Raw genomic sequence first — 18,538 nt, 5'->3', positions numbered from 1 at the left:
ATATATATATATATATACATACAGATCTATGTCAGTTGATCGAGTTTTCAGAAACTTGAAATTTATATTGCTGAGATGATATAATCGAATTTCTGAAAATTTGAGCAATAAAATAAACAAGGCAAGACCCCTGCACCCCCCCACTCCCTGCAAATTATATATACCAACTCTGAGGTTGCAGTACAATGAAGAAAATGGTAAATTTTCCGATCCTCACTGTACCATGATCTCCATTCAAAAGCTTCAAGTTTTCAGAAAATCAATCATATTGTCTCGCCAATACGAATTTTGAGTTTCTAAAAACTCAATCAACTGCTAGGGATCGAAACAGACATATATATATATATATATATATATATATATATATATATATATACACACACACACATATATATATATATATATATATATATATATATATATATATGTGTATACATGCATATATATATATATAAATATATATATATTGCTTCTCAGAGAATCACTTATTCTTCAAGACATACTTACTAATAGTATTAAAAAACACACAAAGTATGCTTCCTTCTCAGAAGTATGAAGTTACTACCACTATTTTAAAACAGGAACATAACTTGTGAACACCATTATCACTGTTAAACACTGTCAACTAAATAATCTTATCCATTTCAACAGTCACAGGATCACAACAGCCTAGGAAGTTACTACTCTAACTGCCCTTGACTCTTTTTAAACCTAGCCATTCATGCCTTATTTTTCCCAGTTATCAATGTCCATGGGCTAGAATGGCTTTGGTATATGCTTGCGCCTTAGAGCGTCTACAAACTGTCCCTGTTCAAGTCTGTTTTGTAATTCCTAATGATCATACATGTTTTATTCTGGAAAGGCAAACCCAAGACAGCATTAAAAAATGAGTGCTAATAGATTATGCTTCCTCCAAAACATCTTGCATCAATTAGCCTAGATATTGGCATTTCCTGCATTATATGTTGGGGTATGGCAACACAATATGGAAACATGTCACAGCCATATAACTCACCCCCTGCATGAGTGACATCAACCTCCAGACCACCTAGAAAACTCATGATGGACACCTCTGGGACAGAAATGAGCAGGAATTTTCCATCCTCTGTTAACATCATATCTGGGGTGGGAGTATGCCCATGGTTCAGAGAGGCTTACAGCAGAATTGTTCTGTTTTAACTCAAAGTCAAAGGGTTTATAACTCTCTAGCAGCTCTCTCTCTGTCCACATGGGTCCCACCATGACCCATAAGAAAAAAAGCCATCCCTCATTAGGGTATCCAGGAGGACCTGCTTCTTCTGCGTTCTGAAATTTAGCTTGTGCTTGTTAGTGGCCACTACAACAAAGACATAACACATACAACTGAGCTATATATTGGACTATATATATGGATGGTGCAGTGGTGCAGCGGTAGTGCTGTCACCTCACAGCAAAAGGTTCTTTGGTTCGATTCCTCCCTGCATTCGTGTGGGTTTTCTCCACATACTCCAGTTTCCTCCCATATTACAAAGACATGCATCTGGAGTGTTTCTCCCTGGGCCTCTGCTGAAAATTGGCTTTGTTCCAAGTCGGATTTTCCCGGTAAAAAAATGTTAAATTAAAAAAATATATATATTGCACAGCAATAATGCATGTGTAGTGGCAAAGAGAGGCATGTCCTGACAGGGCAATACACACACTCAAGTAAAACACAACACTTACTTCAGATGCATGGAATCTCCATATTCAGAATTCAGTATGATGGCTCACTGTAGTAAGCTGCAAATGACCTGACTCAGATGTGGAATACTATGCAAATGGGATTGACGTCCAAGTACACAATGAGAAATCTACTGTCAAACCTGTTATGAACCTCTAAAAGCTTTTATCTTGGACCTGCATGTTGTACACAGCAGTAAGACACATAAACAGGACAGTATGTCAAATATAGACACAATCTGCACAACATGGAGCACCAAGGGCCTTACTGCTAGTGGGACTATTTCCCCCAGGTGACAGTGACAGGTGGGTCACTATATATATATATATATATATATATATATATATATATATATATATATATATATATACACATATATATATATAGATATATATATATATGGGTCTACTTCTAAACACCGACACGACGATTCCCCGACACAAAACTCACCGACGCCAAATAACCGACAACACACAAACCCGACACAAACCCGACAATGCAAAACACCGAACACCAAAACACCGACACACGGAACGTAAACAACACGCGACACTACATACCATACACACTAGCCCTGACCCAAACCCTAACCCTAAGGTCCGACACTATCGCACACTTCACCTACCTGCACCCTAACCCTAACTCACTTACACACCCCTAGCCCAAGCTCCGACACTAACGTACACATCACCTACCTGCACCCTAACCCTAACTCACTTACACACCCCTAGCCCAAGCTCCGACACTAACGTACACATCACCTACCTGCACCCTAACCCTAACTCACTTACACACCCCTAGCCCAAGCTCCGACACTAACGTACACATCACCTACCTGCACCCTAACCCTAACTCACTTACACACCCCTAGCCCAAGCTCCGACACTAACGTACACATCACCTACCTGCACCCTAACCCTAACTCACTTACCTGACCACTCCTACCTCCGTCACTGTCGCACACTTACCGGGTCGCGATCGCAGATTACCCTTGTCGGTCTTTCCACTGTCGGCGAATCACCCTGTCGGTATACGTACCTGTCGGTCATCTGGCGTCGGTGATTTCCGCGTCGGGGAATCTGCGTTTCGGTCTTTTGAATGGGACCCATATAAATATATATACACACATATGTATACATATATATATATATATATATATATATATATATATATATATATATACATACATATACATATACACACATACAGCCTCATCAATAGATATAGCTATAGATGTAAATACAGATATAGGTTGATATGTATTTATTATATATAACAGTCTGTAACAGCTCTGTTCTGCATTGTGCAACTGCTATAGGTTTGGTACCACACCAGTGGCACATTGTCTGAAAGTCTTTTGCAATCTGACAATGGGTGCACACATGCTAGCATGGTACTTTGTTGATGCTATGCAGTGCAACTGTCTCTGCAGCTCTGGGATGATTCCTGCATAGCTCTCCTTTCCTGACTTTTTGCAAAGCCCTTTTTATAACCTGACTGTTAGGCACATGCCTTCCAATTGCATATTCCAGCACAATGCGTCGTTGCACCTGCTGGTGTGTGTTCAACTGAGGGCATTCATGCACAGCTTTAGTACATGTCCAGATAGTTGTCAGTATGTATAGATTAAATAGTTATAATGAAGCTGGTCTTACAGTGTGGCATTCATTATGTTCTTTGCTGTTTTATATTTTTCACCCTTTGCTATAGCACACACAGAGAGCCTCAGGGCCTACAGGATACTATCAGTGATAGTGTGTGTATTTGGCATGTTGTCTAGCCTCTTCTGCTTTGACTAGGCTGGTTGGAGGACCTCGTGGTATGCACACATGTGTCACATGTGGCATTGGGTAGCTTATGAGGGTGATGAGGCAGGATGTTCAGCAGCTACCTGTCTCCATGTTTCTTCTTTTCTTGGAACAAGGAAAAAAGCTGAATAGAGCCCTTGTCCTTCCTCTTCAGCTGGGATCATTTCAGTGGCCCCAGATTACATCATTAAAGATTGTAAAGATGAGGCTTAACTGATCCTCAGTGATTGCTGTAATGACTCTGTACTTTATAATCTTTTGAAATTTTAATTTGTAGACGAAGGGGGCACCTTATCAGATAGTAACAGATCCCACTCAGAGTCTTACCCTAAGAGGCCTCAATGTTTTTTAGGTCTTGCTTACCATTCTCTTTTGAGCTTCTCCTTTTTCCCTTTGCCAGGCCTGCTACGAATGCGACTGCTGTACTACTTAAGGTATAAACGCCATGTTTTGGTCAGCTAATTTCTAATGAACATAGGAGTTTGGGCCTGAAAATGTTGCTTTACAGACTCCATAGTCTTGCCCATTTCCTCTAGTTTCTTGAAAACTCCTTGAGTAGGAGGTCTAAAGAGGAGATCTTTGTTAAGAGGTACATTAAGGAGCTCTGTCTTTACATGGTCGGAAAGGGGCATTGTCCTCAATAAGGCATTCCTGCAAATAACAGACCCTGTATGATGCATCCACTCCATCATGGCCACACTTCTTGGGATACTTGGTAACCTGAGTAGAGAAATTACAAAGCTCAACCATTGCTTGCTTCAAATCCTTATCCTGTATCCCATTTGTCTTAGAAGGAATACTCTCCAGCAGAGATTTTTGGTAGGAAACCATGTGGGATTGCTCTGAAAGAAAGGTTGCAGAATTATACACCTTTTCCCCAAATCTGCCAAGTACTTTACTCCAACTGTCATTGGGAAGAGAGTTTGTGGATGGAGCTGCTCTCTTGCTAGAATCCAGAGACATCACAGCTGGATCAGCCAAAGGATTTTTCTAAAGAAACTCTTGGGAATCTCTGACCCTATATAAGAGGTTGGGTATTCTAGGAGCAGAGGGCAGGGAGTCTGGCTCCACAGATCCATTTGTAAATATATATTTCCAGGACATCTTGACTGGAGGAAGAGTTAGTGCTCCAGGTTTAGGCAGGCCCTTATAAGTTCTGTATACTAACTGGGTCGCTGAATACTCTGCTTAGTCTCTCACTGAAAAACTTCATTCTATGAAGGTGGCCTCCAAAGGCGACAACCTGATATGGAAAGAATATCCTCAGTATCTGATTCATAAACCTCAGCAGAAAGTATCTAGCCTACATAACCCAGTTCTGCTGCTTTAAAATATGGGAGTCAAAGTCCTCAGGTTGAGGTTACATTCTTCTCTTTTTATAAGGGACCCACACACACTGCTGGTAGTTCTAATTCTGGTATTATGTTTTCCAGGAAAGACATGAATGCCTCAACCAACTAAACCAGTGAAATGGTAGAAAGCTGAGGAGTGGAAGGTGCTGAGGTGCTGTCTGCAACTTCAGATATAACAGCCTTAGAGGTTTCAATTTGTGAGTGAGGGAGCAAGACTTAAATTTGGTCTCCAGTAGCCTCTTCATGGACTAAAACCCGGGTGATTCTGCCTTCCCTCTCCATAATGAGAATTCATATCTTCAAAACCAAAGGGCCTTTGGTCTTAAGAGGCATAGCAGAAACATCAGTATGGGAGGACATGTGAAATGCAAACAGATTAGTAGCCTGCATGGCAGCCACACTAGAGGCCTCAGCCAAGATTAACTTCAAGGGTAAAAGCTTCAAAAGTACCCTTCCACTCCTGAAGTCACTGGACCCATGGAGAACCAAATCATCCAGAGGGACATCTGCCGTCTGCCAGCAATTCTCCTCCTCCTTTTATTTGAGTGTTTGTTTTTCATTGGAAAGTTTCTGGAGGCTTTTGTCAATGCCAGTATGGCACAGAACCAGACACACGTCCTTTCTTAGGCTGTGAACTCTTGGACAGACTAACATCTTCTTCATATTATACTTTTGACCAATATGTGTCTATTGTTGTAAGATATTCCTTCTACCTTGCACACCTTGTAAACAAAATGATTGTGTCTAGATCTAGGGATGTCATTATTCTCCTTGACTCGGCCCTTGTTATGCCAGTCTGGTTGGAACTGCTCTGTCATAGGGTGTTGAGCTAAGAGCTCAGGGACAACGGTTGATTGGTCAAGTCCAGTGGTTCTATTTTTACTTTCATTTTTGTGCTATTTAAGCCCAGCATTTGCATGGGTTTGTGCTTGTTTACTTGTCACACACCACCACTGTGCTGTTTTAACCCTTTGCAAGGTATCTCAGTTGCATTGTTTCCCTTACCAGCACTCCTGTGTAAGTGAGGCCCTCACCTGCAGCTACTGTATTGATTTTATCCAGCCCTACTCACACCTATAGGTACTCTCCTCAGATAGTATCCACTCTACTATCCCTGACCTCTCTTCCAAAGATTCTGATAACTGTGGATGGACAATTTCCTATGGTTTCTTCTGCTAGTCTGGATGATATGGTCATCCTGAGACAGTGTAGCAACTGCCTTATGTACACAGACAACCCTCTACTACTACCTAGGAACACAATATGTGAGAGATGTAATTACAATAAGAACCTAGAATCCTTGCTGTCTCACTCACAAGCCAGTATATCTGGCACTGAGAAGGTTGTCTGCACTAACACTATGAAAACCACACCTCTAACACCACCCTCGTCTGTACAACACACTCCTACATATGTGGGGGTTCACAACAAAAACATACCTAAACAAAAGAGAAATCCAAAGTAAAACCACACACTCACATCACAATCCACAGCACCAGGCATCACACATAGTACACACGTCTGTGTCTCAGAGTCTCTAATGCCCAGCCACAAACCCAACATATTAGTCATAGGAGACTATCATGAGACACATGGTGCCCCTCCCCAGGCTAGACAAGGAGAAAGTCACAGTAAGTTGTTTGTCACGTGCTAGAATCCGCCATGTCACGCACGCACTCAAGTTCCTTAATAACCGGTACTGTTATGACTCTGCCATAGTCCATGTTGGTGTGAATGATTTGAGACGTACCTCTCTGGACTATATGAAGAGAGACATGATTGAACTCACTGAATATATTTCCCAGGCAGGTATGTCCCTAACCTTAAGTGGCATCTTACCCCAAATGATGCCTCAATACAAACATAAAATGATTGAATTTAACAATTGGCTTAGTTTCTGGTGTCATTCCAAGGGGATCCAGTAGGTGACAGCCTGTGAGGACATGATTGGTAGACCACAATGCTATGCCAGAGATGGCCATCATCTGTCTCCCCTGGGCTACAGGCTTCTGGCAAAGGCCCTTGCCTCCCCCATAATGCCTTTTTTAGGCAAAGTCATAAGCACAAAATTACCAACATGAAAAATTCTTCTAAACGAAATTTAAAGGTCATGCTGTTAAATGCTAGGAGGCTTAGCATGAAAAGTACAGTTGTGTACATTTACCATAAATGTAGATGTTTGAGTGTATTTACTGTTGCAGTCATCACTTTTGGGTTATCTGCTTGCAGTAGCCCTCAGTCGGCCTGATTAACAAAGTCTTGGGTCCTGCGTTGGTTGCTGTCCCTTCTTCCATGGCGTCAGGTCGTCAGGGGTATAAAACATGCAGCTGATGCCATTACATCAGTTTTTCTTGCCCCAGATAAGATTCCATTAATGGGAAGCAATTAAATCTATAAATACACAAGGTTATACCTCCAACAAAAAAGAAAATACACCAAAAAGCTTTTGAATATAGTAAAGGAAAGTAGAGGTATATCTAAAATAGAAAAAGAAGGGGGCTGGAGGGAGGGTAACCAGGACTGCAACAGTGAATACACTCGAACATCTACATTTATGGTAAGTGTACACAACTGTACTATGTTCTTCATGTTTCACTGTTGCAGTCATCACTTTTGGGTAGATTCCCAAAGCTAAGGATGGGAGGAGGAATTTAAATAGAATTAGGACCAGCTAAAAGGCCCTGCAAGACTGCAGAGGCAAAGCCAGCTCTGGATTTAGAGAAAATTGGCAGATGGTAATGCTTGGTGAAAGTATGTACAGAACTCCAAGTAGCAGCTTCTAGGATGTCCCTGGTAGGGATGCCTCTGAGAAAGGCTGTAGAGGTACATGCAGCCCTGGTAGAGTGGGGTCTGATCCCCTGTCGGATAGGTTTTCCATGGTGTTTGTAGCAAAAAAGAATGCAATGGCCTATCCATTTGGAAATGGTTTGCTTTGAAATAGCCTTCCCCTCTGCCCCTGCAGCAAATGCCACCAGCAGTTGATCAGAATTCCTTTGAGGTTTAGTTCTGTCCAAGTAGAATCTAAGCTGTCTGTGCACGTCTAAGGAGTGCAGAATAAGTTCCCCTTTGATCTGTGGATTAGGAAAGAAGGTTGGCAAATGTATGGACTGATTAAGGGCCACACTGGATACCACATTGGGCATGAAGGAGGGATTAGTCCTGAGGGACACCCTGTCTGCATGAAAGATGATGAAAGGCTCCACTGCCATGAGGGCCTGTAATTCAGATACCCTTCTTTTTGAAGTGATTGCTAAAAGGAAAGCTGTTTTCCAAGAAAGGAATTTTAAGTCCACAGTGGCAGATGGCTCAAAAGGAGGAAGGGTGAGCTTTTCCAATACAAAGTTGAGGTCCCAGGCTGGAGTTGGAGCTCTCCTTGGTGGTCGTAGATTTTTGGCTGAGGAACTGCTTAAGCAGTGGATGAGAGAAGAGGATTGGTTCTGTGTTATAATGCGCTGAGATGGCTGAGGCATGAATTTTGATGGAGGAGAAAGACAGGCCCTTATGAAGCATCTCAGTTAAGTATTGTAAGATCTGAGGTAAATTGGGCACTGTTGTGCTCATCCCTTGATATTGGTTCCAGGCACAGAATCTTTTCCATTTTTCAGCATAAGACTTTCTGGTACTAGGCCTCCTTGCCTCTAAAATGATATCCATCACTGGTTTACTGAGAGATGGTAAAGGAGAAATTATGTAATTAGCCATGCTGCTAGATTCAGTGTTTGAAGTTGAGGATGCAGAATTTGGTTCTCCTGCTGAGATGATAGAGTAGGAGTCTGAGGAAGATGCCATGGGGCCCACAGTGACACACTGCACAAGAAAGGGTACCAATGTTGGCGTGGCCAGTCTGGTGCAATCAAAATCGTCGTTGGTGTGTCTTGTTTGATCTTTAGTAGTACTTTCGAGAGCAGAGGAGGAAAGGCATAAACCGAGAGGTTTTTCCTGCTGAAGGACAGAGCATCCACTTTCCGAGCTTGTTTGTGGGGAGTCCTTGTGCAGAATTTGTCCAACTGATAGTTTTGGGGGAGGCAAACAGGTCTATATCTGGGCTCCCCCACTTGCTTGTCAACATGTTGAAAATCCTTGGTTCCAGTTTCCACTCGTGTGGGTCCATGAGATTTCTGCTTAGTTCATCTGCCAGTGTATTTAGTTTTCCTGGGGGCTGTGTTCCACAATGCCATGGCTAGTCTGCAGAGGGGGTAGGAATGTGTATCCCCCTACTTGTTTATGTACCACATAACAGTGGTGTTGTCCGTCTTTATCATTAATTGTCCTGGACGAATGTGGTCCTTGAAGGCTGTCAGAGCATTCTGTGCAGCTAACATTTCTTTTTGATTGATATGCAGGTGCATTTGACTTGGGTTCCATTTGCCCTGAATGCACTTCCCTGCCAGGTGGGCCCCCCATGCATAGTCTGATTCATCTGTTGTTAAGGTTTGGGCGGCATGGGGTAGTGTGAATGGTGGTCCCCTGATTTGGTGGCAGGCCTCTGCCCACCAAAGGAACTCTAGGCGTAGGCAAGGTATGATAGGAATCATTGCCTCTAGATCCTGTAAATGTTGACACCATAGGCTTTTGAGATACCAGTGGAGTTTCCTCATATGCAGCCTTGCATATGGAAATAGAAGAATGCAGGAGGCCATGAACCCCAAGGCTTGCAGTATTTGCCTTGCAGATAACTAGGTTTTTGTGGCCACTTGTTTGAAGTAGGTTGTCAAATTAATCCGTTTCTCTGGTGTGAGGAAAGCCATCTGGGAAGTTGTATTCAAGCTTGCTCCCAGGAATATAATTTGTTGACAGGGTTCCAGTTGTGATTTATTTTCATTTATGGTGTACCCCAGACAAGTCAGTACCCTTTGAGCAAAGGCCAGATGATTCAAAAGTATGTCCTGGCTTTCTGCCTGAATTAGACAATCATTCAGATATGGGTATATTTGAATATTTCTTTGCCTGCAGAATGCAATGACTGGAGCTAGGCACTTTGTGAATATCCTGGGTGCAGTAGATAAGCCAAAGGGCAGTGCAGAGAACTGAGAGTGCATGTAGCCTGCTTAGAAGCGTAGGTATTTTCTGCAAGACTCCCTGATAGGGATGTGCAGGTATGCTTCTTTTAAGTCTAGTGTTGCCAACCATGCATCTTTGCCTAGCACAGGAAGCAGCTGGTGAAAAGTCAGCATCTTGAATTTTGGAATCACCAGAAAGGTATTTAGAGTAGAAAGGTCCAGGATAGGACGCCATGTATTGCCTTTTCTGGGTACCACGAAAAGTCTCGAATAGAACCCTTGTCCCTTTTCCTCATCTGGTACCACATGAATAGCCCCCATGCTTAAGAGAGACATAGAGTACTTGATTTTGAGCCTCTGCCCACTGATATGGGGGTAGATATGGCCACCCACTTGGTGTTGGTAAGGTGTGGAAGTGAAATCTGTATCCTTGGGACACTATATTCAAAACCCATTTGTCCTGGGTAATGAGTTCCCAGTTTCTGGCCTGCAGACCAATCTTTCCGCCTAAAGGAGCATTCAGTTGGGAAGTGCTTGGAAGTTTTAGAAGCAAGTCATTGAGACTGTTTTCCATAGTAGGGAGTCTTACTACTCCCTGATTTGGGTGCGGAAACCCCCCACTGTTTAGTCTTGTGTGTCCCCTGGGACTGAAACCTGGGGTTTCTGCTATGTCTGCGTTTGGCTTGAGAAGACCTTGAAGAGGCTGGAAAGGACCAGTTCTTAGAGGGCCAGTGCCTACTAAATCTAGGAGGGTGAACTTGTAAGAAATCTTTAACAGTTTGCATAGATTTAGCTTGATCTTCCAGAACTTCCTCAACCTTGTTGCCAAACAGGCGGTCCTGATTTAAGGGAGCATCCAACAATTTAGCTTTAACATGATCAGGTAAAGACTGCTCCTTAATCCAACCATGCCTTCTGAGCACAGAACCAGTAACAGCAGCCCTGCAAGAAGCCTCTAAAGAATCAAATCCACATTGCAAAGTATGTTTTCCAACCTGTTCAGCAGAATGCATTAAATCCTGTAATTCTTTATTTTCTGCACAGTCAGGAATCAACATAATTTTCTGTTTAAGCAATCCAATAACATGTTGTTGATACTTTAACATATGAAACTGGCAGTTTAAAGCCCAAATGGCCAAGGTTGCAGAAGTGTAAACCTTTTTACCCCATCTATCCAGCACCCTGGAGTCTCTATCAGAAGGGGTAGGATTTTTAGCAGTAGAAGCCTTAATGCCCTTGGGTCCCTGTGAAATAGTCTCTGGATCTGCAATTGGATTTTTAAAAAGGAACTTGTGTGAATCAGGAAACCTGTAATATCTGTCAGGTTTTCTGAGAGCATGAGGCAAGGAATCAGGGGCCAAACTAGATTCCGAAAAAGCATCATCAACAATGTCTACTACTGGAGGAATAGCTAAAGGCCTATGCTGAGACAGGAGTAACAAATCCCTAAGCCTCTTTTTTGAATCAGAAAAATCCTGGTTTTCCCAGTGGAAATGCTCCCTTAGAGTATGTAAGGTTTCACCAAAAGAAAAATCCACTGGAGGGGAAGCAGAGGGAATAGAGTCCTCTGCATCAGAATCCTCATAAGTAGATATGGGCAAATCCAGATCATCAGAAGAATCAGAAATATCAGAATCCTGGTCGGAAGATTCATAAACAACTTCAGTCCTAGGTCTCTTAGAAGGGCAAGGCTGGCTTCCCCTGATTAGAGTTATACGATCTTCAGCCATTCTTATCATTTGTTTTTAGGCATAGAGGCCTAAGCATGTGGCCTGAGCGTTGCTTTTTTAGGCATGGTTTGAGATTTAGGCCTAAAAGAAGAAGGAGGCATTGGTTTACTATGCAAGTCCGTAGGCCTGAATACACCCTCAGAAGCTGGTGCCTGCACAGCGGCTCCAGACCCATCCAAGGTAGAGAGATCCGCAGGTTCCATAGTTGAGGCATCTCGCGGCATGCCGGACTCCAAATGGGTATCAGTAGAGGCCTGTGAATCAGAAGTGGTGGGTATCAGGGGCTGCAAAAGCACTTCAGTGAGTACTGGGGAACTGGCGACTGGCTTAGGAGAAGCATCGTTGGCAGTTTTGGACCTCGGCGGCCTGTCTCTGTCTTTATCCTTGTGTTTTTTCAGAATCCCGGTAGTCGGATGGCTATCCAATGACATTTCTGGATAATTAAACCGAGAACTGAAATATTTTGAGGTGCAAATATACCGACGATGGATAGTGCGCTGATTAAATAAAGCACAAAACCGACAGCACGGTACGTTGTGGTCAGGGCCTAGGCAAGGAATACAGTACGAATGAAAATCTTTATGAGGTATTTGCTTTCCACAAGTAATGCAATTATTAACTTTTAATGACACTAGAAAGGAGCAAGAAAAAGTATCCCCAACAGGGCACTTAGCTTTAGTTGAAGACTTTGGTTCTGAAACTCGAAAACGAAAATTTCAGGAGTCGGCCGACCGGCACTTGCGAACTGCTTCTGCTTCAGGCACCGCATGACAAGAAAGACTGATGTAATGGCGTTGGCTGCATGTTTTATACCCCTGACGACCTGACGTCATGGAAGAAGGGACAGCAACTGACGCAGGATCCAAGACTTTGTTAATCAGGCTGACTGAGGGCTACTGCAAGCAGATAATCCAAAAGTGATGACTGCAACAGTGAAACATGAAGAACATCTGCACTCATTGCAAGCATACCTTGTACCTGGAGGATGCTGACATTTGTGCAGTTACTGAAACCTGGTTCAAAGCTGCGAAGAGCACCCCAGCCTTACCAGGTTGGTCATTCTACCATACTTTCAGACCCCAAACGGAGAGCTACAAAGCCAAAGGAGGTGGAGTTTCAATATTTATCACAGACATACACACCTCCAGGCTGGTCAAATAGTACGACACACAGGAGACACTCCAAGTGCAGTTAACTGTTAAAGAAACACCTATTCAAATTATAGCTAGCTACAGATCCCCAACCATGACTCAGGGCGCCCACTCCACCTATCTGGACTTACTTGAATCCATTAAGATTCAACCCTCTACCTTGTTCCTGGGTGACTTTAAATACCCAACCATAGACTGGAAGACCTATTCTAGCCCAAACATGAACGACCAGAGATTCCTCGACTTTGTCAATGCCAATGCTTTGGATCAGCTGGTTGACATCCCTGTGAGAGGTGAAAATATCCTGGACCTGGTCCTAACTAACATGAGTAGCCACTGTAGCACCCCTACAGTGTCATCCTCCTTGGTAAGATCTGACCATAAAGCGATCACTTTTGAAGTCACCATCTCCCCTGACCCCCCCCCCCCCTCCTTGTCAGGTTCAAAGAAAAAAAACTTTTCCAAAGCTGACTACAATCTCCTCAGAGCAGGTATAAGTAGCTTCACAACCACCATCCCTTCAGTTGGAACTAGCGCTAATTTCTAAGCTTACTCAAAAAAACTATATGAGCACCTACATAGCTGCATGGACTCAGCAGTATATGACAGGACCAAATCATCTTCCTTAAGGAAGAGCAAACCTGTCTGGTAGACAGCAGCAATAAACAAACTCTATAATAAAAGAAAAAAATTGTGATCCAGGACTAAGAAGGAGCAGGTGCCAAGTTGGAAGCAATCTCTCCTTTGTCTGAACAAGCAAATAAGGTCATTAGTGAAATCCTCTATGGCTAACGTTGAGTCCAAATTGGCCACATCCACCAAGGACAACCACAAGGCCTTCTTCACATATGTCTGCAATCTCAAAGGTAACACCCAAATCTGCTCTGAAATGGTGGTCAATAACACCACATACACAAATGTCACAGATATAGCCAACCTGCTGGCAGACAGGTTCAGTGAAAATTTCACCCCCTTGTCCCCCACATCAGTAAACCAGGCCATCCCCAGCACCTGCCACCCTCTCCTCATCACCAGGGAGCAGCTCCTTAATGTCCTCTCTAAGGCAAAAAATATAGTCTCCATGGGACCTGATAACATCCCTGGCTATATCCTACATGAACTCAGCCATGAGCTCTCAGCTCCATTAGACACACTATTCAACCAAAGCCTGAGCATCAGCTTTGTCCCAGCTGAATGGAAGACAGCCACTGTCATCCCTATACACAAAGATGGAGGTTCTACTGACCAGGCAATTATAGGTCCATCAGCCTAACTAGCCTGATCTGTAAGGCCATGGAACGCATTATCATGGACTTTATAAACAAGGACATTGGCAACCTCCAAACACTTGACCCCACACAGTCTGGTTTTGTCAAAGGGAGATCATGCCTGTTAAACTTGGTCGCCTTCTTCGAAACAGTCACCAAAGACATGGATGAGGGCAAGACAGTGCGCACCACCTACCTTGACCTAGCCAAAACCTTCAACACTATTCCCCACTTGGGCATAATAGATAAACTCTCCCAGCTAGGCATTAACCCGTATATTACCAGATGGGTAGATAACTGGCTCACTCATAGAACCCACTCAGTCAAAGTGGGTACAGGAAGCCACCTCTAGTAGTAGACCTGTAACGAGTGGTGTACCCCAAGGATCGGTCCTGGGGCCTCTACTGTTTGGGATATACTTTTCTGAGGTAAAAGCCAAAACCAGTGTTCTGTGGCTGACCAAGTTTTCAGATGACTGCAAGCTGGGCACTGTCTTAAATTTCCCTAGTGATGTGAACATCCTCCATGAGGGCCTTACCCAAATTAATGACTGGTGCCAGAAGCATGGCCTCAAACTGAATGCCAAGAAATGCATCATTATTCCCTTTGGGGAGAATGGCATCCCCACTAATTATCACATTAATAACAACGTACTAAGCAAGCAATCAGTTGTGAGGGACTTGGGCACCCAGGTTGATAGCAACCTCACTTTTGACCACCACGTTGCCTCCATTGTACGGAAGTCTTTCTACATGGCCCACCTCATAAATAAGGGTATTTCATCCAGGAACAGGAGGTCGTAACATCCCTGTACTCCTCCCTTATCAGACCCATTATCGAGTACAATGGCCCCTTCGGTATGTACCTTGCCAAGCACATGCAGCAGTTGGAGAGACCACAGAGGTTCCTGACCAGGAAAATCCATGGTCTCAAACACCTATCCTATACAGATAGGCTAAAAGCCCTGTCACTCTACTCAGTCTCATACAGACTGCTCAGAGGTGACCTGTTTCTGGCATACAAGGCCGTCTCAGACCCAGCCTTCATGGAGTTGTTGCATATCCGTAAGACAAACTCCACTCGAGCAACCCACACGCAAGGCCTTAACCTGGTCTGTGACATTAATAGAATTTGTTGGCGGGAAAGATTTGTGTCTCAAAGACTCCCCCATCTGTGGAATAGACTCCCTCTTCATGTCAAGCAGAGTACCTCTCTAGCCCTCTTTAAGAGGAACCTGGACAACTGGATGGAAAACAGAAAATACACTCCTGGGATCCCACCTGTGTCCCTGCTGGACAGGGGAAACAGGTGCTGACTTTGAGGGAACATGGGCGAAATTCTTGGCTAGGCTTATAAGGGCCTCTGGGCCAATAGCCTAGTATCATCCTACTTACCTATGAAAGGATCGGGGAACATTTGTATAAAATCTGCACTCCAGATGAAACCAATGCCTTAGTTAAGCATGTGATTAAATGCATCCCCTCACACGAGTTTAGATTTTTGATTATAGAATGGCTTGAAAAATATTCATAGATAGGCGATTTACATAATACCACTGAGATCACTATCACTAACATGTTTAGCTAAAGCTTTGTTTAAATTGTGCTATATGCCATAAGAAAGCACAACGCTTTAGATAAGCATGTTAGTGATAATTTAGAACATCAGTTTAGTTTCTTAGTAATAGATCAAGTCATTATAGATGGTAAAAAAAACATGGGGGCTGCTTTTAGAACTAAGAGAATTAAGGTGGCAAATCCGGTTGCAAGCTGATAGTTGGCTGGGGATCAATGAGCGTAGTTCCATCGCACCAGTGTTAAAATGAAAAGCACTGGAAAGGAAGAAGCTCTAATGTACTATAATTAATACATAAGACATATATAATGATAAAGTGTGCCACAACAGACAATACAAAGAGAAATTTATTGTCTTTTGCATTTTTCCATGCAGTCTTATTATTTTGTTGTATTTGCATTTTAAAGTTTTGCACTTTAATAATTTGTATATGGTATTTGTTTTAGGCAGGCAATAGTGGTTGTGGTTTTGATTTTCCAAAAAAAAAATTAAAATTGTTCTCATCCAATGACAAGGAACCTTTGGGTATTTAAGGAAGTGATGTAAAAAGTATGGTGTCTGATGAAGTTTAATATTTCATTAAATGAAAGAACTTACCAGTGATTTGACTCAATTGCTATTTTGTTCACTGATAAAGTGATTTTATTTCCAATTTGGAGTTTTATTCTTAAGGATACTAACAGAGTATGCCTGGGGTCCGGTTTACAGCTGCTGTTGGTTTATCTAGTTGTTTGCTGTGCCTTTCTGTAGAAGTTCAGAATGCTTTGATATATTTCTCTGATTAGATGTCTGAAGGTTAGTACAGTATTTCATTTTATCAGATCTATCTTTCAGTGGTTTCTAAGGTGTCTGTAGAACTGGTAGCTTTCCACTGTTCTACTTTGTTTCCATTTATTCTAGACTGTACCTCTATTGCACATAAATTTCTTTGGTTAGCCAGGGGGCTAGATTAGCTTTTGCTCATTTGCGTCTGAGTGGGGAAATTAGATTCACGGACTCAAAGGTGCTTACTAGGTCATTGAGATGTGATGATCTTAAGAAGCCTAGCCGTATACCCCTATCCATTAGGGGAAACTGATGCTAAACCAGGAATGAATTTCCAACTTATCACCCACTCAGCCAAATTACATTTGAATAGACAAATAGAAGTATTTTGCTTTATTTGGAGTTAAAGACAGTTCCATAGAAGACATACTCTCTGTGATATATATATACACACACACACACACACACACACACACATATATATATATATATATATATATATATATATATATATATATAGAAACACCTATACCTCCACCATGTTCTAGCTATGCTGCAAGATAGATTCAAATTCCTTGAGCAGATGTTCTTGCTACCAATGGATGTGTAAATGTGTAAAAGTTCTGACAGGATAGGGTCTGTTGAGAATCTATATGTGAGGCAGAGATCACCTGATATCATCCTATTTGATACTGAGTAGATTGAGTAGAGGTACAAGGTTTAGAGATGGTCTGCATAGTTTTTATGATTTAGGCCCTTAATGTTTACAGTGAAAAAGCACTGTGGTTGTTTCAGTTGTGACAAGCTTTCAGACAGGTACATAACAAATGGATCACTATATTTAATGACTGGCCTGATGAGAGCTTAGTACAGTAGAATGACTGCATCCCAGGACCTGGACACCAAACTTTAGATATAACCTGAACAGTGAAAAAGGATTTCCTTACAGTAGTGAATATGTGATGACCAAAGGGCAGTTCATTGTCTCACCTCCCCCTCAGTTCAATCACTAAGACATGAATCTATAAAAATGTAGGCTTAAAAATACAAATGTTCCCCTATCAGGAATATATGACCTGATCATACAATTCCTGACACTTTGAAAAATAAACTAAAATTCAAACTAAAAACAGGAAATCCCAGAACTTACTGCTAAAAAATAAACTGAAATTCAAGCAAGAAAAGTACGGTTTTGTACCTACCATAAATGTAGATGTTCGAGTGTTCACCCTGCTGCAGTAATCACACTTGGGTTATCCTGTCGTCAGGCAGTCCCACAGTCGGCCGGATTTCCAAAGTCTTGGTCCGACGTCGGTTGCTGTCACCTCATCCCTTACGTCAGTGCGCCAGGGGTACATATACTGCAACCGACGCCATTTTCTTCAGTTTTTCTTGCCCCAGATGTCAGGTGCCCCCAAAAAGGTGATCAAAATTAGTACACAAAATCCCTTCAGCTATAAGCAAATACATCAGTAAGGCATAGCAGAGATTTAGCCAAAAGATCAGAGGGGTTGGAAGGAGGGTAACCTGGACTGCAGCAGGGTGAATACTCGAACATCTACATTTATGGTAGGTACAAAACTGTACTATGTTCATCGTGTTACCCTGCTGCAGCCATCACACTTGGGTTGAGTCCCAAAGCTAAGGAAGGGTGGAGGTGTCATAGAGGGTTAGTGGAGGCAATGAGGCCCTGCAGAACTGCAGTGGCGAAGCCTGCCCTGGACTTAAAGAGGTAGGTGATAGTGTTTGGTGAAGGTGTGTACTGAACTCCAAGTTGCAGCTTCTAAAATTTCCTTGGTAGGGACCCCTCTGAGAAAGGCTGTAGAGGTAGCTGTTGCCCTGGTAGAGTGGGATCTAATGGTAGTAGAAACTGGTTTCCCATGATGGGTATAACAGAACCGTATGCAATGGCCTATCCATTTAGAAATGGTTTGTTTGGATATAGCCCTCCCTTGAGAAGCTGTAGCATAGGATACAAAGAGCTGGTCAGTTTTTCTGAAAGCCTTAGTTTTGTCCAAGTAGTAATGAAGCTGCCTGTGAATGTCCAAGGAATGCAAGAGTCTCTCACCTTTGTTCTGTGGATTGGGAAAGAAGGTGGGTAGATGGATGGTTTGATTTAAAGCTACACTGGAAACCACCTTAGGCATGAAGGAAGGATTAGTTCATAGAGAAACTCTGTCTTGATGGAAA

At 42.7% G+C, this 18,538-nt stretch overlaps 1 protein-coding gene across 1 annotated transcript in view; it reads right to left on the bottom strand.

Moving 5' to 3' along the window:
* NR1I2 (nuclear receptor subfamily 1 group I member 2) overlaps positions 1–18,538 on the bottom strand; it is a 1,633,990-nt gene that overhangs the window by 1,194,035 nt on the left and 421,417 nt on the right. The gene's annotated exons all lie outside the window — the stretch shown is intronic.

This window comes from Protopterus annectens, chromosome 5.part0 (genome assembly GCF_019279795.1).
Source record: "Protopterus annectens isolate FY-2018-M chromosome 5.part0, PAN1.0, whole genome shotgun sequence".
Classification (NCBI taxonomy): domain Eukaryota; kingdom Metazoa; phylum Chordata; order Ceratodontiformes; family Protopteridae; genus Protopterus; species Protopterus annectens.
This window is presented reverse-complemented; position numbering and strand designations above follow the sequence as displayed.